The sequence below is a fragment of the Rhinopithecus roxellana genome, chromosome 12, assembly GCF_007565055.1.
Source record: "Rhinopithecus roxellana isolate Shanxi Qingling chromosome 12, ASM756505v1, whole genome shotgun sequence".
NCBI classification, from domain to species: Eukaryota; Metazoa; Chordata; class Mammalia; order Primates; family Cercopithecidae; genus Rhinopithecus; species Rhinopithecus roxellana.
In genome coordinates, this window is record NC_044560.1 from 98086891 (window position 1) to 98112558 (window position 25668).

Genomic DNA, 25668 nt, shown 5'->3' on the forward strand with positions numbered 1-25668 from the left:
ATAGATAAAACTATCATTTCATTACGCAGTTTTGAAACTGCATCATGGATGGATTCACGAATGGACATTGGAGAGCACATTCAGGCCGGCAGGGTAATAGGAGATATCTTCAGATAAAAACTGGAGAGAAGCTTTATGAGAAAATGCTTTCTGATGTATGCATTCCACTCAGGGACTTTTACCTCTTTCTCATAAGGCAGTGATTGAACACTGTTCCTGTAAAACTGAAAAAGTGATATTTTGCAGCACATTGAAGACTATGGCGAAAAGTGAAATATCCGGAAATAAAACCCAGAAGGAAGCATTCCAAGAAACTGCTCTCTAACCTATACATTCATTTCCAAGGGTTAAAGCTTACACTACGTTGCCCATTTTGGAAACTCTGTCTTTGAGGGGACTGTGAAGGGATACTAAGTGGTGACTGGAGGCTTGTCGTGAGAAAGGAAACGTCTTCCGATGAAAACTGGAGGGAAGCATTAGGAGCAACTGCTTTGTCATATGTGTACTCATCTCATAGAATTAAATCATTCTTTGGACTGAGCATTTTGAAATCACTGTTTCTGTGGAATCTGAGAAAGGACATTTGGGAACACTCTTAAGAACATGCTGAAAAAGAAATACCCTCTGATGAAAGACAGAAGGAAACTTTCTCTGAAACAACTCTAGATCATGTGAATTCCAGGCCCACAAGTAAGCTTATTTTTTCACTTAGCAGTATTCTAACACTGTTTTAGGTTTGTCAGCTAAGGGATACTTGGAAGCGCTTTGAAGCTTACGACGAAAACGGAAACATCTTCAGTTAGATATTGGAGAAAAGATTTCCGAGGAGCTGCTTTGTGACTTGTGCATTCCAGTCACAGAATTATGCTTTTCTTCTCATAGAGGATTGGGGAATCCTGCTTGGAGAAAAAGCTACCGGGGACATTAGGTAATATATGGACCGCTATGGTGGAAAAGGAATTATCCTCAGACAAATACAGGAAGGAAGCTTTCTGTGAAACTGCTCTGTGATAGATATGTCTATTCATCTCACATAGATAAATCTTTCTTTATATTATGCAGTTTTGAAACTGCATCATGGACGGATTCGAGAAGGGACATTCGGGAGCACATTCAGGCCTGTGGGGAAATAGGAGATATCATCAGATAAAAACTGGGGAGAAGTTTTCTGAGAAACTGCTTTGTGATGTGTGCATTCCACTCAGGAAGTTATACCCCTCTTCTCATAAGGCAGTGTTTGAACACTTCCTGTAAAACTGAAAAGGTCATATTTTGCAATGCGTTGAAGATTATGGTGAAAAGTGAAATATCCTGAAATAAAACCCAGAAAGAAGCGTTCAACGAAACTGCTCTCTGACGTGTGCATTCATGTCAGAGAATTAAAGCTTACAGTACGTTGCCCAGTTTGAAAACTCCGTCTTTGATAAATCTGTGAAGGGATATTAAGTGGCACACGGAGGCTTGTGGTGAGAAAGGAAATGTCTTCCGATGAAAACTGGAGAGAAGCTTTCGGAGCAACTGCTTTGTGATATGTGTATTCATCTCATAGATTTAAATCATTCTTTGGATTGAGCAGTTCGAAATCACTGTTTCTGTGGAAGCTGAGAAAGGACATTTGGGAACGCTCTTTAAAATATGCTGAAAAAGAAATATCCACTGATAAAAAGTTGAAGAAAATGTTCTGAGAAACTGTTCTAGGTCACGTGAATTCCACTCGCACAGTTAAGCTTCTGTTTTCATTGAGCAGTTTTCTAATACTGTTTTAGTTTAGTCAGCTAAAGGATACTCAAGAGCACTTTGAGGCTTACAGTGAAAAGGGAAATATCTTCAGACAGATACCGGAGAGAAAATTTCCGAGGAGCTGCTTTGTGACGTGTGCATTCCACTCACATAGTTATACTTTTCTTCTCATAGAGGATTGGGGAATCTCATTTGGAGAAAAAGCTACCAGGGGACATTCAGGAGTATATGGATGACTACAGTGAAAAAGGAAGAATCCTCAGACAAAAACTGGAAAGAAGCTTTCTGTTCTGTGAAACTTCTTTGGGATAAATATGTCTATTCATCTCACATAGATAAAACTGCCTTACTATTACGCAGTTTTGAAACTTCGTCATGGACGTATTCACGAAGGGACATTCGGGAGGACATTCAGGACTATGGTGAAAAAGGAGTTATCTTCAGATAAAAACTGGAGAGAAGCTTTCTGAGAAACTGCTTTGTGATATGTACATTCCACTCAAGGAGTTATACCTTTTTTCTCATAAGGCAGTGTTTGTACACTGTTCTTGTGAAACTGAAAATGTGATATTTTGCAGTGCATTGAAGACTACGGCGAAAAGTGGAATATCCGGAAATACAACCCAGAGAGAAGTGTTCCAAGAAATGGCTCTCTGACGTGTGCCTTCACTTCAGAGAGCTAAAGCTTACACTACGTTGCCCAGTTTGGAAACTCTGTCTTTGAGGAATCAGTGTAGGGATATTAAGTGGCGTCCAAAGGATTGTGTTGAGAAAGGAAATGTCTACCGATGAAAAATGGAGAGAAGCTTTTGGAGCAACTTCTTTGTGATGTGTGTATTCATCTCATAGAGTTAACTCATTCTTTGCATTGAGCAGTGTGAAATCTCTGTTACTGTGGAACATGAGAAAGGACATTAGGGAACACTTTTAAGAATATGTTGTAAAAGAAATACCTTCTGATGAAAACTGGAAGGAGGCTTCTGTGAAATTGCTCTACATCGCCTGAATTTACTTGCACAGTTAAGTTTCTGTTTTCATTCAGCAGTATTCTAACGCTGTTTCAGGTTAGTCAGCTAAGGGATACTCGGGAGCGCTTAGAGACTTATGGTGAAAACGAAAATATCTTCAGATAGATACTGGAGAGAATATTTCCGAGGAGCTGCTTTGTGATGTGTGAATTCCACTCACGGAGTTATACTTTTCTTCTTATAGAGGATTGGGGTATTCCGATTGAAGTAAACGCTACCAAGGGACATTCAGGAGTATATGGATGGCTTCAGTGAAAAAGGAAATATCCTCAGACAAAAATTGGAAAGAAGATTTCTGAGAAACTTCTTTGGGATAGATATGTCTATTCATCTCACATAGACAAAACTGTCTTTCTATTATGCAGTTTTGAAACTGCATCATGGACGGATTCGTGAAGGGACATTTGGGAGGACATTCAGTCCTATGGTGAAAAAAGAGATATCTTCAGATGAAAACTGGAGAGAAGCTTTCTGAGAAATTGCTTTGTGATGTGTGCATTCCACTCAGGGAGTTATATCTCTTTTCGCATAAGGCAGTGTTTGAACACTGTTCTTGTAATACTGAAAAAGTGATATTTTGCAGTACAGTGAAGACTATGGCAAAAAGTGAAATAACCAGAAATAAAACCCAGAAAGAAGCGATGAAAAAAAACGGCTCTCTAACGTGTGCATTCATTACAGAGAGTTAAAGCTTACACTGCGTTGCCCAGGTTGGAAACCCTGTCTTGGAGGAATCTGTGAAGGGAAATTCAATGGTGTCCGGTGGCTTGTGGTGAGAAAGGAAATGTCTTCCAATGAAAACCGGAGAGAAATATTCGGAGCAACTGCTTTGTAATGTGTGTATTCATGTCATAAAGTTAAATCGCTCTTTGGATTGAGCAGTTTAAATCACTGTTTCTGTGGAACCTGAGAAAGGACATTTCAGAACGCTTTTAAGAATACGCTGAAAAAGAAATACCCTCTGATAAAAACCAGAAGGAGACTTTCTGTGGAACTGCTCTAGGTCCCATGAAGTTCACGTGCACAATTTTCATTGAGTAGTATTCTAACACTGTTTTAGGTTAGTCAGCTAAGGAATACTCGGGAGCCCATTGAGGCTTACGGTGAAAACTGAAATATCATCAGTAACACACCGGAGAGAAGCTGCTTTGTGACGTGTGTATTTCACTCAGGGATTTCTACCTCTTTTATCATAAGGCAGTGTTGGAACACTGTTCCCGTAAAACTGTAAAAGTGATATTTTGCAGCGTATTGAAGACTACACTACATTACCCATTTTGGAAACTGTCTTTGAGGAATTTGTGAAGGGATATTAAGTGACGTCCAGAGGCTTGTGGTGAGAAAGAAAACGTCTTCTGATGAAAACTGGAGAGAAGCTTTCGGAGCAACTGCTTTCTGATGTGTGTATTCATTCCATAGATTTAAGTCATTCTTTGGAATGAGCAGTTTGAAATCACTGTTTCTGTGGAACCTGAGAAAGGACATTTGGGACAGCTCTTCAGAATATGCTGAAAAAGAAATAGCCTCTGATAAAACCAGAAGGAAACTTTCTGGGAAACTGTTCTAGGTCACATGAATTCACCTCGCAGAGTTAAGCTTCTGTTTCCATTGAGCAGTATTTTAACACTGTTTTAGGTTAGTCAGCTAAGGTATACTCGGGAGCGCTTTGAGGCTTACGGTGAAAGCGGAAATATCTTCAGATAGATACTGGAAAGAAGATTTCCGAGGAAATGCTTTGTGACAAGTGCATTCCACTCACGGAATTATACTTTTATTCTCATAGAAGATTGGGGAATCCCAATTGGAGAAAAAGCTCCCTGGGGACATCCGGGAGTATATGGATGGCTATGGTGAAAAAGGAAATATCCTCAGACAAAAGTTGGAAAGAAGCTTTCTGTGAAACTGCTTTGTGATAGATATGTCTATTCATCTCACATAGATAAAACTTGCTTTCAATTACACAGTTTTGAAACTGCGTCATGGACGGATTCACGAGGGGACATTCGGGAGCATATTCAGGCCTCTTTGGAAATGGGAGATATCCTCAGATAAAAATTGGAGAGAAACTTTCTGGGAAACCGTTTTCTGATGTGTGCATTCCACTAAGGGATTTTTACCACTTTTTTCATAAGGCAATGTTTCACCACTGTTCTTGTAAAACTGAAAAAGTGATATTTTGCAGTGCATTGAAAACTATAACGAAAAGTGAAATATCCTGAAATAAAACCCAGAAAGAAGTGTTTTAAGAAACTGCTTTCTGACGTGTGAATTCATTTCAGAGAGTTAAAGCTTACACTACGTTGCCCAGTTTGGAAACTCTGTCTTTGTGGAATCTGTGAAGGGATATTCAGTGGAGCGTGGAGGCTGGTGTTGAGAAAGGAAATGTCTCCCGATGAAAACTGGAGAGAAAATTTCGGAGCAACTGCTTTCTAATATGTGTATTCATCCTATAGAGTTAAATTATTCTTGGGGTTGAGAAATTTGAAATCATTGTTTCTGTGGAACCTGAAAAAGGACATTTGGAATGCTCTTAAGAATATGTTGAAAAAGAAATACCCTCCAATAATAGCCAGAAGGAAACTTTCTTTGTAACTGTTCTAGGTCACCTGAATTCCACCTGCACAGTTAAACTTCTGTTTTCATTGAGCAGTATTCTAACACTGTTTTAGGTTAGTCAGCTAAATGATAGTCAGGAACGCTTTGAGGCTTATGGTGAAAACGGAAATATCTTCAGATAGATACTGGAGAGAAGATTTCTGAGGAGCTGCTTTGTGACGTGTGCATTCCACTCACAGAGTTACACTTTTCTTCTCATAGAGCACTGGGTTATCCCGTTTGTAGAAAAACGTACCAGGTGACATTCGGGGGTATATGGATGGCTATGGTGAAAAAGGAAATATCTTCAGATGAAAACTGGAAAGAAGTTTTCTGAGAAACTGCTTTGTGATAGATATGTCTATTCATCTCACATAGATAAAACTTTCTATTACATAGTTTTGAAACTGCGTCATGGACGCATTTGCAACGGGAGATTTGGGAGCACATACAGGCCTCTGAGGAAATATGTAATATCTTCCTATAAGAACTGGAGAGAAGCTTTCTGAGAAACGGCTTTGTGATGTTTGCATTCCAATCAGCGAGTTATACCTCTTTTCTCATAAGGCAGTGTTTGAACACTATTCCTGTAAAACTGAGAATGTGATATTTTGCAGCACTTTGAAGACTACAGCGAAAAGTGAAATATCCTGAAATAAAATGCTGAAAGAAGCGTTTCAAGAAACTGCTTTCTGACGTGTGCATTCACTTCCGAGATTTAAAGTTTACACTACATTTCCCAGTTTGGAAACTCTGTCTTTGAGGAATCTTGAGGGGATATTAAGTGGCGCCTGGAGGCTTGTGGTGAAAAAGTAAGCCTCTTCCGATGAAACCTGGAGAGAATTTTTTGGAGCAATTGCTTTGTCATGTGTGTATTCATCTCATAGAGTTAAATCATTCCTTGGATTGAGCAGTTTAAAAACACTGTTTCTGTGGAACCTGAGAAAGGACATTTGGGAACACTCTTAAGAATATGCTGAAAAAGAAATACCCTACCAGGGGACATTCGGGAATATATGGACGGCTATATTTTAAAAGAAGTATCCTAAGACAAAAACCGGAAAAAAGCTTTCTGTGAAACTGCTTTGTGATATATATATCTATTCATCTCACATAGAAAAAGCTTTCTTTCTATTAATCAATTTTGAAACTGCACCATGGATGGATTCGCGAAGGGACATTCGGGAGAACGTTCAGGCCTGTGGCGAAGTAGGCAATAACTTCAGATAAAAACTGGAGAGAAACTTTCTGAGAAACTGCTTTGTGATGTGTGCATTCCACTCACAGTGTTATACTTTTCTTCTCATAGAGGATTGGGAATCAAGCTTGTAGAAAATGCTACCAGTGGACATTCGGGAGTAAATGGATGGCTAGGGTGAAAAAGGAAATATCATCAGACAAAAACTGGAAAGAAGCTTTCTGTGAAACTGCTTTTTGATAGATATGTCTATTCACATCGCAAACATAAAACTTTCTTTCCATTACACTCTTTTGAAACTGTGTCATGGATGGATTCACGAGGAGACATTTGGGAGCACATGCAGGCCTGTGGATAAATAGGAAATATATTCAGCTAAAAACTGGAGAGAAGCTTTCTGAGAAACTGCATTGTGATGCGTGCATTCCACTCAGGGAGTTATAGCTTTTTTCTCATAAGGTAGTGTTTGAACTCTGTTCCTGTAAAACTGAAAAGGTGATATTTTGCAGCGCATTGAAGACTATGGCAAAAAGTGAAATTTCCGGAAAGAAAACCCAGAAAGAAGCTTTCCAAGAAACGACTCTCTGATGTGTGCATTCATTTGAGAGAGCTAAATCTTACACTACGTTGCCCAGTTTGGAAACTCTGTCTTTGGGGAATCTCTGAGGGGATATTAAGTGGTGCCCGGAGGCTTGTGGTGAGAAAGGAAAGGTCTTACGATGAAACCTGGAGAGAAGCTTTCGGAGCAACTGCTTTGGGATGTATGTATTCGTGTCATAGAGTCAAATCATTCTTTGGATTGAGCAGTTTGAACTCACTGTTTCAAATTCAATGAAAAGAACTGAGTTATATCTCACAGAGTTACATGATTCCTTTTATGCAGCATTTTGGTAGCACTGTTTTTGGAGAATTGGAGAAGGGATAATTTGGATCACCTTGAAGACTATGGTGATATAGGAAATATCCTCACATAAAATCTAAAAAGAAACTTTCTGAGAAACTTCCTTGGGTTTTCTTAATTCATCACAGAGCTACACAGTTCTTTTCATTGAGACAGAGTTTCCAAACTGGGCAACGTACTGTAACCTTTAACTCTCTGAAATGAATGCACACGTCAGAGAGCAGTTTCTTGGAATGCTTCCTTCAGGGTTTTATTTCAGGATACTTCACTCTTTTCCTGGAATCTGCGATGGGAAATTATGGAGAACATTGAGCCCTGTGATGGAAAAGAAAATATCCTCAGATAAAAACTAGAAAGAAGGTTTATGAGGAACTGCTTTCTGATTTGTGAATTCATCTCACAGAGTTACACCATTCTTTGCATGGAGCAATTCGATAGCACTGTTTTTGGAGAATTTGAAAACAGATATTTTGGATTGCTTTGAAGCCTATGGTGACAAAGGAAAAATCTTTTGAAATAAACAAGAAAGAAGCTTTCTGAGAAGCTCCTTTGTGATGTGTGAATTCATCTCACAGATTTACACCTTTCTTTTTATGGAGGAGTTTGTTAACACTGTTTTCCTGGAATCTGCAAAGGGATATTCAAGAGCCCATTGAGGCCTATGGTGATAAAGGAAATATCCTCAGACAAAAACTAGAAAGAAGTTTTCTGAGAAACTGCTTTGTGATGTGTCAATTCATCTCACAGAGTTACACCATTCTTTTAATTGTGGAGAATATCCACAGATATAATCTAGAAAGAAACTCTCAAAGAAACCACTTTGTGATGTGTGAATTCATCTCACAGAGTTACACTGTTCTTTTCCTTGAGAAGTTTGATAACACTATTTTTTGTGGAATCTGCCATGGGATATTTGCTAGCACTTTGGGACAAATGGTGAAGAAGGAAATATTCTCAGATAAAAACTAGAAAGAAGCTTTCTGAAAAACAGCTTTATAATGTGTGAATTCAACTCAATGAATTACACCATTCTCTTCATGGAGCAGCTTGGTAGCACTCTTTTTGGGGAATCTGAGAAGGTATATTTTGGATTGTATTGAACCCTGGGTAACAAAGGAAATATCCTAAGAGAAAAACCAGAAAGAATCTTTCTGAGAAACGTATTTGTTATGGGGGAATTTATCTAACAGTGTTACACGATTCTTTAAATACAGGAATTTGTAAACACTGTTTTCATGGAACTTGCAAAGGGAGTGCAGTGAGGCCAATTGTGAAAAAGGAAATATCATCAGATAAAAACAAGAAAGAAAATTTCAGAGAAACTTCTTTGTGATGTGTGAATTCAGCTCACAGAGTTACACTTTTCTTTGCATGGAGCAGTTTGCTTACACTGTTGTCTTGGAATCTGCAATCTGATACTTTGGAGCACATTGACGCTTATGATGACAAAGAATATATCCTCATAAAAATAGTAGAAAGAAGCTTTCTGAGAAACTTCTTTCTATGTGTTAATTCATCTCACACAGTTGCATGATTCTTTTCATGGAGCAGTTTGGTAGAATTGTTTCTGGTGAATCTGAGAAGGGATATTCTGGACTGCATTGATCCATAAGTTGACAAAGGAAATATCATCAGATAAAAACTAGAAAGTAGATTTCTGCAAATGTTCTTTATGATGTGTTAATTCATCTCAAAGATTTACACCTTTCTTTTCATAGATTAGTTTGTTAACACTGTTTAACAGGATTCTGCAAAGGGATATTTTGGAGTGCATTGAGGCCTAAGGTGAAAAGGGAAATATCCTCTGAAAAAAATTAGAAAGAAGCTTTCTGAGAAACTGCTTCATGATGTGTGAATTAATCTCACAGAGTTACAGTGTTCTTTTCATTGAGCAGTTTGCGAACACTCTTTTCTTGGAATCTGCAATGGGATAATTCAGAGTCCATTGAAGCTTACGGTGACAAAGCAAATATCCTCATATAAAACATAGAAACAAGTGTTCTGAGACAGCACTGTGGGATGTGCTAATTCATCTCAAAATTTTACATGATCCCTTTCAAACACCATTTTGGTAGCAGTGTTTTGGGGGAATATGAGAAGGGATATATTGTATCATATTGAAGGCTCTGGTGACAAAGGAAATAATTTTAGATAAAAACTAGAAAGAAGCTTTCTGAAAAAGTACTTTCTGATGTACTAATTTATCCCCCAGAGTTACACCTTTATTTTCATGGAGCAGCTTGCAAATAGTGTTTTCTTGGAATCTGCAAAGGGATATTTGTGAATGCATTGAGGCCTATGGTGAAAAAGGAAATATCCTCAGATAAAAATTAGAAAGAATCTTTCTGAGAAACAGCTTTGTGATGTTTGAGTTCCTCTCCCAGAGTTACACCATTCTTTTCATGGAACAGTTTGGTAGCACTGTTTCTGGGGAGTCTGAGAATGGATATTTTGGATTGCATTCAAGTCTAAGGTGACAAAGGAAATATCATCAGATAAAAATTAGAAAGAAGCTTTCTGAGAAAGTTTTTGTCATGTGTGAATTCATCTTACAGACATACAACTTTCTTTTCATGCAGCAGTTTGTTAACACTGTTTTCGTTTAATCTGCACAGGGATATTTGGGAGCGAATTGAGGCCTATAGTGAAAAAGGAAATATCCTCAGATTAAAACTAGGAAGAATCTTTCTGAAAAACTGTTTTGTGATGTGTGAATTTATCTTGAAGTGTTACACCATTCTTCTCGTTGAGCAGTTTGCTCACACTGTTTTCAGGGAATCTGGAAAGGGATTTTTTTCACCGCATTGAAGCCTATGTTCACAAAGGAAATTTCTTCAGTTAAAACCAAAAATAAGCTTTCTGAGGAACGGCTCTGTGATGTGATAATTCAACTCACAGTGTTACACAATTCTTCTCATGGATCAGTTGGGTAGCACCGTTTTTAGGTAAACTGAGAAGGGATATTTTGGATCGCATTGAAGCCTATGGTGGCAAAGGAAATATCCACAGATAAAAACCAGAAAGAAGCTTTCTGAGAATGTTTTTTCGTGACGTGTGAATTCATCTCACAGAGTTACATTGTTCTTTTCATTGAACACTTTACTAACACTGCTTTCATGGAATCTGCAAAGGGATATTTGGGAGCGCCTTGAGGTCCATGGTGAAAAGAGAAATATCTTCAGATAAAAACTAGAAAGAAGCTTTCTGAGAAACTGATTTGTGATGTGTGAATTCATCTCACAGAGATACAATGTTGTTTTCACTGAGCAGGTTGTTAACACTGTTTTCGTGGTATCTGCAATGGGATATTTGAGATCACATTGAAGCCTATGGTGACAAAGGAAATATCCTCAGATAAAAACCAAAAAGTTTTCTGAGAAATTGATTTGTGATGTTACAACCCTCTTTTCACTGGGTAGTTTGGTAGCATTCTTTTTGGGGAATCTGAGAAGGGATATTTTCAATAGCAATGAAGCCTATGGTGACAAAGGAAACATTAGCAGTTTGTTAACAATGTTTTCGTGGATTTGGGAGTGCATTAAAGCCTATGTTGACAAAGGAAATATCCCCAGGTAAAAACCAAAAAGAAGCTTTCTGAGAAACAGCTTTGTGTTGCGTGAATTCGCCTCACAGATTTACACATTTCTTTTCATGGAGTACTTTGCTAACATTATTTTCGTGCAATCTACAAAGGGATATTCTGGAGAGTGGTGAGGCCAAGGGTGAAAAGGAAAATATCTTCAGATAAAAACTAGAAAGAAGCTTTCTGAGAAACTGCTTTGTGATTTGTGAATTCATCTAACAGAATTACTGGATTCTTTGCATGGGGTTGTTTTGTAGCACTGTTTTTGGGGAATCTGAGAAGGGATATTTTGAAATGCATTGAAGCCCATGGTGACATAGGAAACATCCTCAGATTAAAACTAGAAAGAAGCTTTCTGAGAAACTGCTTTATGATTTGTGAATTTATCTCACAGAGTTACATGATTCTTTTCATGGAGCAATTGGGTTACTCTGTTTTGGGGAAATCTGAGAAGGCATATTTTGGATCGCATTGAAGCCTATGGTGACAAAGAAATACTAAACAGATAAAAACTAGAAAGATGCTTTCTCAGAAAGTTCTTTGTGATGTGGGTATTCATCTCACAGAGTAACACCTTTCTTTTTATGGAACAGTTTGTTAACAATGCTTAGGTGCTATCTACAGAGTGATATTTGGGAGTGAGTTGAGACCTATGGTGAAAAGGAAATGTCTTCAGATAAAAACTAGAAAGAAGCTTTCTGAGAAAATGCTTTGTGATGTGTGAATTCATCTCACAGAATTACACAACTGCTGTCATGGAGCATTTTGCTAACACTTGTTTCTTGGAATCTGCAATAAGTTATTTCAGAGTGCATTGAAGCCTATGGTGACATACGAAATATCCTCAGACAAAAACCCAAAAGAAACTTTCTGTGAAACTGCTTTGCAGTATGTGAATTCATCTCCCAGAGTTACATCTTTCTTTTCATGGAGCATTTTGGTGACACTGTTTTCGTGGAAACTGCAAAGGGATCTTTGAGAGCACATTAAGGCTTATAGTGAAAAAGGAAATATCAACAGATAAAAAACAGAAAGAAGGTTTCTGAGAAGCTGCTTTGTGATGGGTGAATTCGTCTCACAGTGTTACACTGTTCTTTTCATTGAGCAGTTTGCAAACACCGTTTTCCTGGGATTCTGCAATGGGATATTTTGGAGCACTTTGAAGCTTATAGTGACAAAGGGAATATCCTCACCTAAAAATTAGAAAGAAGCTTTCTGAGAAACTGCTTTGTGATGTGTCAATTCACCTCACAGTGTTACATGATTCTTTTTTTTTTTTTTTTGAGACGGAGTCTTGCTCTGTCCTCCAGGCTGGAGTGCAGTGGCAGGATCTCGGCTCACTGCGAGCTCTGCCTCCCGGGTTCACGCCATTCCCCTGCCTCAGCCTCCCGAGTAGCTGGGACTACAGACGCCCGCCACCTCGCCCGGCTAGTTTTTTGTATTTTTTTTTTTTTAGTAGAGACGGAGTTTCACCGTGTTAGCCAGGATGGTCTCGATCTCCTGACCTCGTGATCTGCCCGTCTCGGCCTCCCAAAGTGCTGGGATTTCAGGCTTGAGCCACCGCGCCTGGCCTTACATGATTCTTTTCATGGAAGAGTTTGCTGTTTTTTGAGGAATGTGAGGAGGGATATATTTGATTGCATTGAAGCTTATGGTGATAAAGAAAATATCCTCAGATGAAAACTAGAAGGAAGCTTTCTGAGAAAGCTCTTTGTAATGTTTGACTTCATCTGACAGTTTTACACCTTTCTCTTCATAGAGCAGTTTACTGACACTGTTTTCCTGGAATCTGCAAAGGAACATTTGGGAGTGCATTGAGACCTACAGTGAAAAAGGAAATATCCTCAGATAAAAACTGGAAGGAAGCTTCCTGAGAAACTGCTTTGTGATTTGTGAATTCATCTCACAGAGTTGCACCTTATCTTTTCATGGAGCTGTTTGGTAGTACTGCTTTTGGAGAACCTGAGAAGGAATATTTTCTATGACATTGAAGCCTACATTGACAAAGGTAATATTATCACATACAAACTAGAAAGAAGCTTTCTGAGAAACTTCTTCATGATGTGTAAATTCATCTCACAGAGTTACACCTTTCTTTTCATGGAGTAGTTTGCTAAAAATGTTTTCATGGAATCTGCAAAGGAATATTTGGGAGTGCATTGAAGCCTCTGGTGACAAAGGAAATATCCTCAGGAAAAAAAAATAACACAAATAAGAGTTCTGAGAAACTGCTTTGTGATGCGTGATTTCATCTCACCAAGTTACACCGTTCTTTTCATTGAGAAGTTTGCTAACACTTTTCTCGTTTAATCTGCAATGGAATATTAGGATGCACATTCAGGGATATAGTGAAAAAGGAAATATCCTCAGATAAAAACTAGAAAGAAGCTTTCTGAAAAAGTTATTTCTGATGTATGAATTCATCTCACAGAGCTTCAGCTTTCTTTTCATGGAGCAATTTGCTAACACTCTTTTTTGTGGAATCTCCAAAGTGATATTTGGGAGCACATTGAGGCCTATCTTGGAAAAGGAAGTATCCACGGATAAAAAGTAGAAAGAAGTTTTCTGAGAGACTGATTTGTGACGTATGAATTCACCTCACAAAGTTACACCATTCATTTCATCCAGTATTTTGCTAACACTGTTTTCGTGGAATCTGCAAAGGGATATTTGGGAACACATTGAAGTCTATGGTGACAAAGGTAATATCTTCAGATAAAAACCAAAAGAAGCTTTCTGAGAGACTGCTTCATGATATATGAAATGAATTCACATAGTTACACTGTTCTTTTCATTGAGCAGTTTGCTAACACTGTTTTCTCGGAATCTGCAATGAGATATTTTGGAGAGTATTGAAGCTTATGACGAAGTAAATATCCTCAGACAAAATCTAGAAAGAAGCTTTCTGAGAAACTGCTCTCTGATTTGTGAATTCTTCTAAAAGAGTTACACAATTTTTTTATGGAGCAGTTTTGTAGCAATGTTTTTGTGGAATATGAGAAGGGATATTTTGGATTGCATTGAAGCTTCTGGTGGCAATGTAAATATCCTCAGATAAAAACTAGAAAGACGTTTTCTGAGAAATTTCTTTGTGGTGTGTGAATTCATCTCACAGAGTTACATCTCTCTTTTCTTGGAGTAGTTTGCTAACACTGTTTTCATGGAAATTGCAAAGGATTATTTGGAGCGCATTGAAGCCTATAGTGACATAGGAAATATCCTCAGATAATAACCAAAAAGAAGATTTCTGAGAGACTGCTTCGTGATGTGTGAATTGATCTCACAGATTTACACTGTTCTTTTCATTGAACAGTTTATTAACACTGTTTTCTTGGGAAGTTTGCTTAAACTTTTCTTGTTTAATGTACAATCTGATATATGGATGCACATTCACGAATATAGTGACAAAGGAAATATCCTCAGATAAAAACTAGAAAAAAGCTTTCTGAGAAACAGTTTTGTGGTGTATGAATTAGTCTCACAGAATTACACCACTGTTTTCATGGAGCAGTTTGGTAGCACTGTTTTGGGGGAATTTGAGAAAGGATATTTTGAATTGCATTGAACCTATGGTGACAAAGGAAATATCCTCAGACAAAAACTAGAAAGAAGCTTTCTGAGTCAGTTATTTGTGATGTGTGAATTCATCTCACAGAGTTACACCTTTCTTTTCATGGAGCAGTTTTCTAACACTGTTTACGTGGAATCTGCAAAGGGATATTTTTTAGCACATTGAGGCCTATAGTGAGAAAGGAAATATCCTCAGATAAAAACGAGAAAGCAGCATTCTGTGAAACTGCTTTGTGATGTGTTAGTTCATCTCACAGAGTTGGACGATTCTTTTCATGGATCATTTGGTAACAGTTTCTGGGGAATCTGAGAAGGCATATTTTGAATCGCATTGAAGCCTGTGTTGACAAAGGAAATATCCTCAGAATTAAACTAGAAAGAAGTTTCCTGAGAAAGTAGTTTGTGATATGTGAATTCATTTCACAGAGTTACACAGTTCTTTTCATTGATCAGTTTGATAACACTGTTCTTGTGGAATCTGCAATAAGATATTTGGGATCTCATTAAAGCCTTGGTGACATAGGAAATATCCTCAGATAAAAACCCAAAAGAAGCTTTCTGAGAAATTGCTTTGTGATGTGTGAATTCATCTCACAGAGTTACACTGCTCTTTTCATTGAGCTGTCTCCTAACACTCTTTTTGTGGAGTCTGCAAAAGGATATTTTGAAGCAAATTGGGGCCTATGTTTTAAAAGGAATTATCCTCAGATAAAAACCAGAAGGAAACTTTCTGAGAAACTGCTTTTTGATGTGTGAATTCATCTTATGGAGCTACACTGTATTTTTCACTTAGCAGTTTGCTAACACTTTTTTCTTGGTATCTGCAGTGGGATATATCAGAGCACATTGAAGATTATGGTGACAAAGGAAATATCCTCATATAAAAACCAAAAATAAGTTTCTGAGAAAATGTTTTGTGATCTATGAATTTATCTCACAGAGTTATACCGTTCTTTTCATTGAGAAGTTTGCTAACACTTTTCTCGTTTAATCTACAATCTGATATAAGGGTGCACATTCAGGAATATAGTGACAAAGGAAATATCCTAAGATAAAAACTAGAAAGAAGATTTCTGAGAAAGTTCTTTGTGATGTGTGAATTCATCTCAGAAAGCTACACAATCCTTTTCATGAATCAGTTTGCTAACATCGTTTTCATGGAATCTGCAAAGGGATATTTGGGAGCGCTTTGAGGCCTATAGTGAAAAAGGAATGTCATCAGAAAAAAAAGAGAAAGGAAATTTCTGAGAAACTACTTTGTGATCTGCGAATTCATCTCACAGAGTTACACTGTTCTTTACATTGAGTAGTATGATAAGACTGTTTTCGTGGAATCTGCAATAGGAAATTTGGGAGCGCTTTGAAGACTATGGTGACAAAGGAAATATCCTCTGATAAAAAACAAAAAGACGCCTTCTGAGAAACTTCTTTGTGATGTGTAAATTCATCTCACAGAGTTACATTTTAATCAAACTGTATGCTAACACTGTTTCCTTGGAATCTGCAATGGGATATTTCAGATTCCTGGAATCTGCAATGGGGTATTTTGGAGTGCAATGAAGCTTATTGTGACAAAGGAAATATCCTCAGACAAAAACTGGAAACAAGCTTTCTGGGAAACTGCTTTGTGGTGTGTTAATTCATCTTACAGAGTTACACAATTTTTTTCATGGAGCACTTTGGTAGCACTGATTTCGAAGAATATGAGAGGGATATTTTGGATCGTATTGAAGCCTATGTTGAAAAGGTAATATCCTCAGATAAATCTAGAAGGACAGTTTCTGAGAAAGTTCTTTGTGATGAGAGAATTTGTCTCACAGAGTTACAACTTTCTTTCCAGGAAACAGTTTGTTAAAACTGTTTTTATGTAATCTTCAAGGGGATATTTGGAAGCACATTGAGGTCTATGGTGAAAAACTAAATATCCTCAGATAAAAACCAAAAAAAAAAGCGTTCTGAGAAACTGCTTCATGATGTGTGAATTCATCTCATACTGTTACACTTTTCTTTTCATTAAGCAGTTTTCTAACACTGTTTTCTTGGAATCCGCAATGGTATATTTCGGAGTGAATTGAGACCTATGTTGAAAAAGTAATTATGCTCAGGTAAAAACTAGAAAGAAGCATTCTGAGAAACTGCTTTGTGATGTGTGAATTTATCACACAGGACTACACAGCTCTTTTCTTTGAGCAGTTTGCTAACACTGTTTTCTTGGAATCTACAGTGGGCTACATCAGAGCGCATAGAAGATTATGGAGACAAAGGAAATATCCTCAGATAAAAAATAAAAATAAGTTTCTGGGAAATATCTTTGTGATGCGTGAATTCTTCTTACAGAGTTACACCGTATTTTTTCATTGAGAAGTTTGCTAACACTTTTCTCGTTTAATCTGCAATGGGATATTCGGGCGCACATTTAGGAATATAGTGAAAAGGAAATATCCTCAGATAAAAACTAGAAAGAAATTTTCTGAGGAACAGCTTTGTGGTGTGTGAATTCATCTCAAAGAGTTACACTGCTCTGTTCATTGAGCAGTTTGCTAACACTATTTTCTTGGAATCTGCAATGGGATATTGCTTAGTGCATTGAAGCTTATGGTGGCAAAGGAAATATCCACAGACAAAAACTAGAAAGAAACATTCAGAGAAACTGCTTCGTGATTTTTGAATTCATCTCAAAGAGATACACGGTCCTTTTCATGGAGCAGTTTCGTAGCACTGTTTTGGGGGAATCTGAGAAGGGATATTTTGGATCGCATTGAAGCCTATGGTGGACAAAGGAAATATCCTCAGATAAAAACGAAAAGAAGCTTTCTGAGAAATTTCTTTGTGATGTGTGAATTCTTCTCACAGAGTCACACTGTTCTTTTCATTGAGAAGTTTGCTGACACTTTTCTCGTTTAATCTGCAATGCGATATTCGTGTGCACATTCAGGAATATAGTGTAAAGGAAATATTCTCAGATAAAAACTAGAAAGAAGTTTTCTGAGAAACAGCTTTGGGATGTGTGAATTAATCTCACAGAGTTACACCACTGTTTTCATGGAGCACTTTGGTAGCAATGATTTTGGGGAATCTGAGAAGGGATGTTTTGGATCGTATTGAATCCTATGTTGAAAAGGACATGTCCTCAGATAAATCTAGAAAGAAGCTTTCTGAGAAAGTTCTTTGTGCTATGTAAATTCATCTCACAGAGTTACACCTTTCCTTTCATGGAGCAGTTTGCTAACACTGTTTTCGTGCAATCTGCAAAGGGATATTTCGGAGCGCATTGAGGCCTATTGTGAAAAAGGAAATACCCTCAGATAAAAACCAAAAAGAAGCTTTCTGAGAAACTACTTTGTGATGCGTCAGTTCATCTCACAGAGATACACTGTCTTTACATTGATGAGTTTCCTAACACTGTTTTCTTGGAATCTGCAATGGGATATTTTGGAGAACATTGAAGCTTAGGGTGACAATGGAAATATTCTCAGACAAAAGCTAGAAATAAGCTTTCTGACCAACTGCTTTTTATTTGTGAATTCATCTCACAGAGTTACACGATTCTTTTCATGGAGCAGATTGTTAGCACTGTTTTTATGTAATCTGCAAAGGGATATTCGGGAGCTTCTAGAGGCCAACAGTGAAAAGGAAATAACTTCAGGTAAAAACTGGAGAGAAGGTTTTTGAGAAATGATTTTCTGATGTGTGTATTCATATCATAGAGTTTAACCACTTTCTTGATTGAGCAGTTTGTCATCACTGTTTTTATGGTATCTGAGAGGAGACATTTGGGAACACATTGAAGCCTACGGTGAAAAATAAAATATGGTCAGATTTAAACTAGAAAGAAGCTTTCTGAAAAACTGCTTTGTAATGGGCGAATTCATCACACAGAGTTTCAATTTGGTTTTCATTGAGCAGTTTGGTAACACGGTTTTTGTGGAATCTGCAAAGGGATATTTGGGAACGCATAGAGTCCAATGGTGAAAAAGGAAATATATTCAGTTAAAAACTGGAGAGAAGGTTTCTGAGAAACTCCTTTGTGATGTGTGCATTCATCTCATAGAGCTAAATGTTTCTTTTGGGGGAGCACTTTGACATCACTGTTTGTGTAGAATCTGAGAAGCGATACTTGGGATTGTGTTGAAGCCTATGGTGGAAAAAGAAATATCCTCAGATAAAAATCAGAAAGAAGCCTTCTGAGAAGCTGCTTTGTGATTGGTCAATTTATCTCACAGAGTTACATCATTCTTTTCGTGGTGCAGTTTGTTAGCACTGCTTTTGTGGAATCTGCAGAGGGATATTAGAGAGCTCATAGAGGCCTAAGATGAAAAAAGAAATTTCCCTAGGTAACAAGTGGAGAGAATCTTTCACAGAATCTCCTTTGTGATGTTTGCATTCATCTCATAGAGGTAACATTTCTGTTGAGGAAGCACTTTAACATCAAGGTTTTTGTGGTGCCTGAGATGGGGTATTTCGGAGTGCATTGAAGGCAACGTTAAAAAATGAAATATCCTCATATAAAAACCAGAAAGAACCTTTCTTTGAAACAGGTTTGTGATGTGTTAACTCATGTCACAGAGTTACACAATTATTTTCTTGGAGCTGTTTGGTAACACTGTTTACATGGAATCTGCAAAGGGATGTTTGGGATTACATTGAAGCCTATAGCGAAAAAGGAAATATCCTCAGATAAAACCTAGAAAGAAGCTTTCTGAGAAACTGCTTTGTGATGTGTGAAGTCATCTCAGAGAGTTACACCGTACCTTTCATTGAGCAGTTTTCTAACATTGTTTTCGTGGAATCTGCAATAGGATATTTTAGAATGCATTGAAGCCTATGGTGACAAAGGAAATATTCTCAGGTAGAAATCAAAAAGAGGCCTTCAGAGAAACTGCTTTGTGATGTGTGAATTCATCTCACAGAGTTACACTGTTCTTTTCATTGAACAGTTTGCTAACACTGTTTTCTTGTAATCTGCAATAGGATGTTTTGGAATGCATTGAAACCTATAGGAACAAAGGAAATATCCTCAGATAAAAACAAGAAAGAAGCTTTCTGAGAAAGTTCCTTTGATTTGTGAATTTATCTCACAGTTTTACCTTTATTTTTCATCCAGCAGTTTGCTAACACCGTTTTCGTGGAATCTGCAAAGGGATATTTGGGGACGCATTTAGGCCTATGTTGAAAAAGGAAATAACCTCAGGTATTAAGTGGAAAGTAGGATTCTGAGAAACTGCTTTGTGATGTGTGAACTCATACCACAGAGTTAAAATGTTCCTTTCATTGAGAAGTTTGCTAACACCATTTTCGTGGAATCTTCAAAGGGATATTTAGTAGTGCATTGAAGCCTATTGTGAGAAAGCAAATATCCTCAGAAAATAACTAGAAAGAAGCTTGCTGAGAAACTGCTTTGTGATGTGTGAATTCATCTCACAGAGTTAAAATTTTCCTTTCATTGAGAAGTTTGCTAACACTGTTTTCTTGGGGTCTGCAAAGGGATATTTCAGAGTGCATTGAAGCTTATGGGACAAACGAACCATCCTCAGACAAAAACTAGAAAGAATCTTTCTGAGAAATTGCTTTGTGATTCATGAATTCATCTCACAGAGTTACACGAATCTTCTCATTGAACAGTTTATTAGCATCGTTTTTGGGGAATCTAAAAGGGATATTTTGGATCTGATTGAAACCTCCGCTTACAAAGGGAGTATCCTCAGATAAAAACTAGAAAGAAGCTTTGTGAGAAAGTCCTTTGTGATTCGTGAATTCATCTCACAGAGTTACACCTTTCTTTTCATGGAGCAGTTTGCTAACACTGTTTTCATGGAATCTACAAAGGGATATTTGGGAGTGTATTGAGGCCTATGATGAGAAAAGGAAATATCTTCAGATAAAAACTAGAAAGAATCTTTCTGAGAAACTGCTTTGTGGTGTGCGATTTCAGCTCACAGAGTTAAACCGTTCTTTTCATTGAGCAAGTTTACTCACACTGTTTTCATGGAACTGACAAAGGGGTATTTGGGAGTGCATTGAAGCCTATGTTCATAAAGAAAATATCCTAGGATAAAAACCAAAAATAAATTTTCTGAGAATCTCCTTTATGATTTAATTCATCTCACAGTGTTGCACAATCCATTTCTAGGATCAGTGTGGTTGCAGTGTTTTTAGTGATTCGGAGAAGGGATATTTTGAATTGCATTGAAGCCTACGGTGACAAAGGAAATATCTGCAGATAAAATCTATAAAGTTACATTCTGAGAATCTTCTTGTGATGAGTGAATTCATCTCACAGAGTTACATCATTCTTTTCATGGAGACGTTTGGTAGCACTCTTTTTGGGGAATCTTAGAGGGGATATTTTGGATCGCTTTGTAGCCAAGTGTGTGAAGGGAAATATCTCCAAAAATACTAGAAAGTTCTGTGATACTTTTTAGGATGTGTGAATTCACCTAACAGAGTTACACGATTCCCCTCTTGGAGCTGATATCTAACGATGTTTTTGTGGAATCTGCAATAGGATATTTGGTAACATATTGAAGACTTTGTGACAAAGGAAATATCCTCAGATCAAAACAAAAAAGAAACTTTCTGAGAAAGTTCTTTGTGGGCCGGGCGCGGTGGCTCAAGCCTGTAATCCCAGCACTTTGGGAGGCCGAGACGGGTGAGGAGATCAAGACCATCCTGGCTAACACGGTGAAACCCCGTCTCTACTAAAAAAAAATACAGAAAACTAGCCGGGTGAGGTGGTGGGCGCCTGTAGTCCCAGCTACTCAGGAGGCTGAGGCAGGAGAATGGCATAAACCCGGGAGGCAGAACTTGAAGTGAGCTGAGATCCGGCCACTGCACTCCAGCCTGGGCGACAGAGCGAAACTCCGTCTCAAAAAAAAAAAAAGAAAAAAGAAAGTTCTTTGTGATGCGTGAATTCATCTAAAAGTGTTACACCTTTCTTTTCATTAAGAAGCTTGCTATCACTCTTTTCATTTAATCTGCAAAGGATTATTCGGGAGTGCATTGAGAAATATGGTGAAAAAGGAAATATCCTCAGATTAAAACCAGAAGGAAGTTATGTGAGAAACATCTTTGTGATATGTGAATTCATCTCACCGAATTACACTGTTCTTTTCATGGAACAATCTCATAGTACTCTTTTTGGGGAATCTGAGAAGCGATAATTTGGGTCGCATTTCAGCCTATGGTGAAAATGCAAATATCCTCAGATAAAAACCAAAAAGAAGCTTTCAAAGAAACTTCTTTGTGATGTGTGAATTCATCTCACAAATTTACACTTTTCTTTACATGGAACAGTTTGCTAACACTATATTCCTGGAATCTGCAAAGGGAAATTCACGAGCACATTGAGGCAAATGGTGAAAAAGGAAATATCCTCAGACAAAAACTAGAAATAAGATTTCTGAGAAACTGCTTTGTGATTTGTGAATTCATCTCACAGTTACACGATACTTTTCATGGAGCAGTTTGGTAGCACTCTTTTTGGGGAATCTGAGAAGGGATGTTTTGATTGAATTGAAGCCTATGGTGACAAAGGAAATATCCTCAGATAGAATCTAGAAAGAAGATTTCTGAGAAATTTCTTTTTGATGTGTCAATTCAACTCAGGCAGTGACACCGGTATTTTTATTGAGAGGTTTGCTAACACTTTTTTCGTGGAATCTGCAATGGGGTATTCCAGAGCACATTGGGGAACATGGTGAAAAGGGAAATATCCTCAGATAAAAACCATAAACAAGCTTTCTGAGAAACAGCTTTGTGATGTGTGATTTCATCTCACACACTCACACTGTTCTTTGCATTGAGCAGTTTCTTTACACTGTTTTCTTGGAGTCTGCATTCTGATATTTGGGAGCACATTGAAGCTTATGTAGACAAAAGAAATATTTTGTAAAATCTAGAAAAAAGCATTTTGAGAGACTGCTTTCTGATGTGTGAATTCATCTTGCAGAGTTACACTGTTGTTTTCATTGAGCAGTTTGCTAACACTGTTTTTTGGAATCTGCAATGGGATATTTCCGAGCGAATTGAAGCTTATGGTGACAAATAAATATCCTCATATAAAAACTAGAAAGAAGCTTTATCAGAGACCACTTTGTGATTTGTAAATTCACCTCACAGAGTTACACGATTCCGTTCATGGATCAGTTTAGTAGCACTGTTTTTGGGGAATCTGAGGAAGGATATTTTGTATCACATTTAAGCTAATGGAGACAAAGAAAATATCCTCAGATAAAAACTAGCAAGAAACTTTCTGAGAAAGTTCTTTGTGATGTGTTTTTTCATCTCAAAATGTTACACCTTTCTTTTCATGGAGCAGTTTGCTAACACTGTTTTTGTGGAATCTGCATAGGTACATTTGGGATAACATTGAGGCTTATAGTGAAAAGAGAAATATCCTCAGATAAAAACTAGAAAAAATCTTTCAGATAAACTGCTTTGTGATGTGTCAATTCATCTCACAGAGTTACACTGTTCTTTTCATTGAGCAATTGGTTAACATTGTTTTCTTGGAATCTGCATTGGAATATTTTGGAGCACATTGAAGCTTATGTTGACAAAGGAAATATTGTCAGACAAAAAGCAGAAAGAAAATTTCTGAGAAACTGCTTTGTGTTTTGTGAGCTCATCCCAAAGAGTTGCATGATTCTTCCCATGGGGCAATTCGCTAGCACTGTTTTTGGGGAATCTGAGGAATATTTAGGGTTGCATAGAAGCCTATGGTAACAAAGGGACTATCCTCAGATATAAACTAAACCGAAGCCTTCTGAGAAAGTTCTTTGTGAAGGGTGAATTCATCTCATAGAGTTGCACCTTTCTTTTCATGGAGTCATTTGCTAACACTGTTTTCGTGGAATCTGCAAAGGGATATTTGGGAGCGAATTTAGGCCTATGGTGAAAAAGGAAATATCCTTGGAAAAAAATGCAAAGCAACTTTCTGAGAAAATACTGCATGATGTGTGAATTCATTGCACAGAGTTACACTGTTCATTTCATTGAGCAGGTTGCTACCACAGTTTTCTAGGAAACTGCAATGTGATATTTCAGAGTGCATTAAAGCTTATGGTGACAAAGGAAATATCCTCAGACAAAATCCAGAAAGAAGCTTTCTGAGAAACTGTTTTGTGATTTGTGACTTTGTCTCACAGAGCTACACGATGCTTTTCATGGAGCAGTTTGGTTGCACTGTTTTTGGGAAATCTGATTAGGGATATTTTGGATCACATTGAAGCTTATGGGGACAAGGGAAATATCCCCTGATGAAAACTAAAAGCAAGATTTCTGAGAAACCACTTTGTGATGTGTTAATTCATCTCATAGAGTTACAAGATTTTCTTCATGTATCCGTTTGGTAGCATTGTTTTTGAGGAATCTGAGGGAGGATATTTTTGATTGCATTGAAATCAATGGTGACAAAGGAAACATCCTTAGATAACAAGTAGAAAGAAGTTTTCTGAGAAAGTTCTTTGTGATGTGTGAATTTATCTCACAGAGTCTGGAATGCAACATTTTGGAGCACAATGATTCCTGTGGTGAAAAAGGAAATATCCTCAGATAAAAACTAAAAGTAAACTTTTTGAGAAACTTCTTTATGATGCGTGAATTCATCTCCCAGAGTTACACTTTTCTTTTCATGGATCAGTTTGCTAACACTGTTTTCCTTGGATCTGCAAAGGGATATTTGGGAGCACATTGAGGAATATGGTGAAAAAGGAAATATCCTGAGATAAAAACTAGAAAGCAGTTGTCTGAGAAAGTGCTATGTGATGTGTGAATTCATCCCCAGATTTACACTATTCTTTTCATTGATCAGTTTGCTAACACTCTTTTCTTGGAATCATCAAAGGGATATTTCAGAGCGCATTGAAGCTTATGGTGACAATGGAGACATCCTCATATAAAAACTAGAAAGAAGCTTTCTGAGAATCTGCTGTGTGATTTGTAAATTTATCTCACAGAGTTACACGATTCTTTTCATGGATCAGTTTGGTAGCACGGTTTTTGGGGAACTTGAGAAGGGATTTTTACATCGCATTGAAGCCTAGAGTGAAAAAGTTAACATCATCAATAAAAATTAGACAGAAGCTTTCTGAGAAAGTTCTTTGTGATGTGTTTTTTCATCTCACAGGGTTACACTTTTCTTTCCATGGAGCAGTTTGCTAACACTGTTTCTCGTGGAATGTGCATAGGTATATTTGGATATCATTGAAGCCTATGGTGACAAAGGAAATATCCTCAGATAAAAACTAGAAACACACGTTCTGAGAACCCACTTTGTGATGTGTTAATTCATCTCACAGATTTACATGATTCTTTTCTTTTGAGGAATCTGAGGAAGGATACTTTGGATCGCATTGAAATCAATGGCGACAAAGGAAATATCCTCAGATAAAAACTAAAATGAAGCTTTCTGAGAAACTTCTTCATGATGCGTAAATTCATCTCAGAATGTTACACCTTCCCTTTCAAGGAGTCGTTTGCTAACAATGGATCTGCAAAGAAATATTTGGAGTGCATGGAGGAATATGGTGGCAAAGGAAATATCCTCAGATAAAAACTAGAAACAAGCATTCTGGGAAACTTCTTTGTGATGTGTGAATTCATCTCACAGAGTTACACTGTACTTTTCAATGAGCAGTTAGATACCCTGTTTTCTTGCAATCTGAAATGGTATTTTTCTTAGCACATTGAATTTTATGGTGACAAAAGAAATATCCTCATATAAAAAGTAGGAAGAATCTTTCTGAGAAACCGCTTTATGATGTCCTAATTTATCTCACTGAGTTTCACAATTCTCTTCTGGGATCAGTTTCGTAGGACTGTTTTTGGGGAATCTGTGAAGGGATATTTTGGATCACATTGAATAAATGGTGAAAAAGGACATATCCTCAGATAAAAACTAGAAAGGATCTTTCTTGGAAAGTTACTTGTGATGAGTGAATTCATCTCACTGTGTTACAACTTTCTTGTTTTGGAGCTGTTGCTTCCACTGTTTTCGTGGAATCCGCAAGGGGATATTTGGCACATTATAGAGGCCTATTTTGAAAAAGGAAAC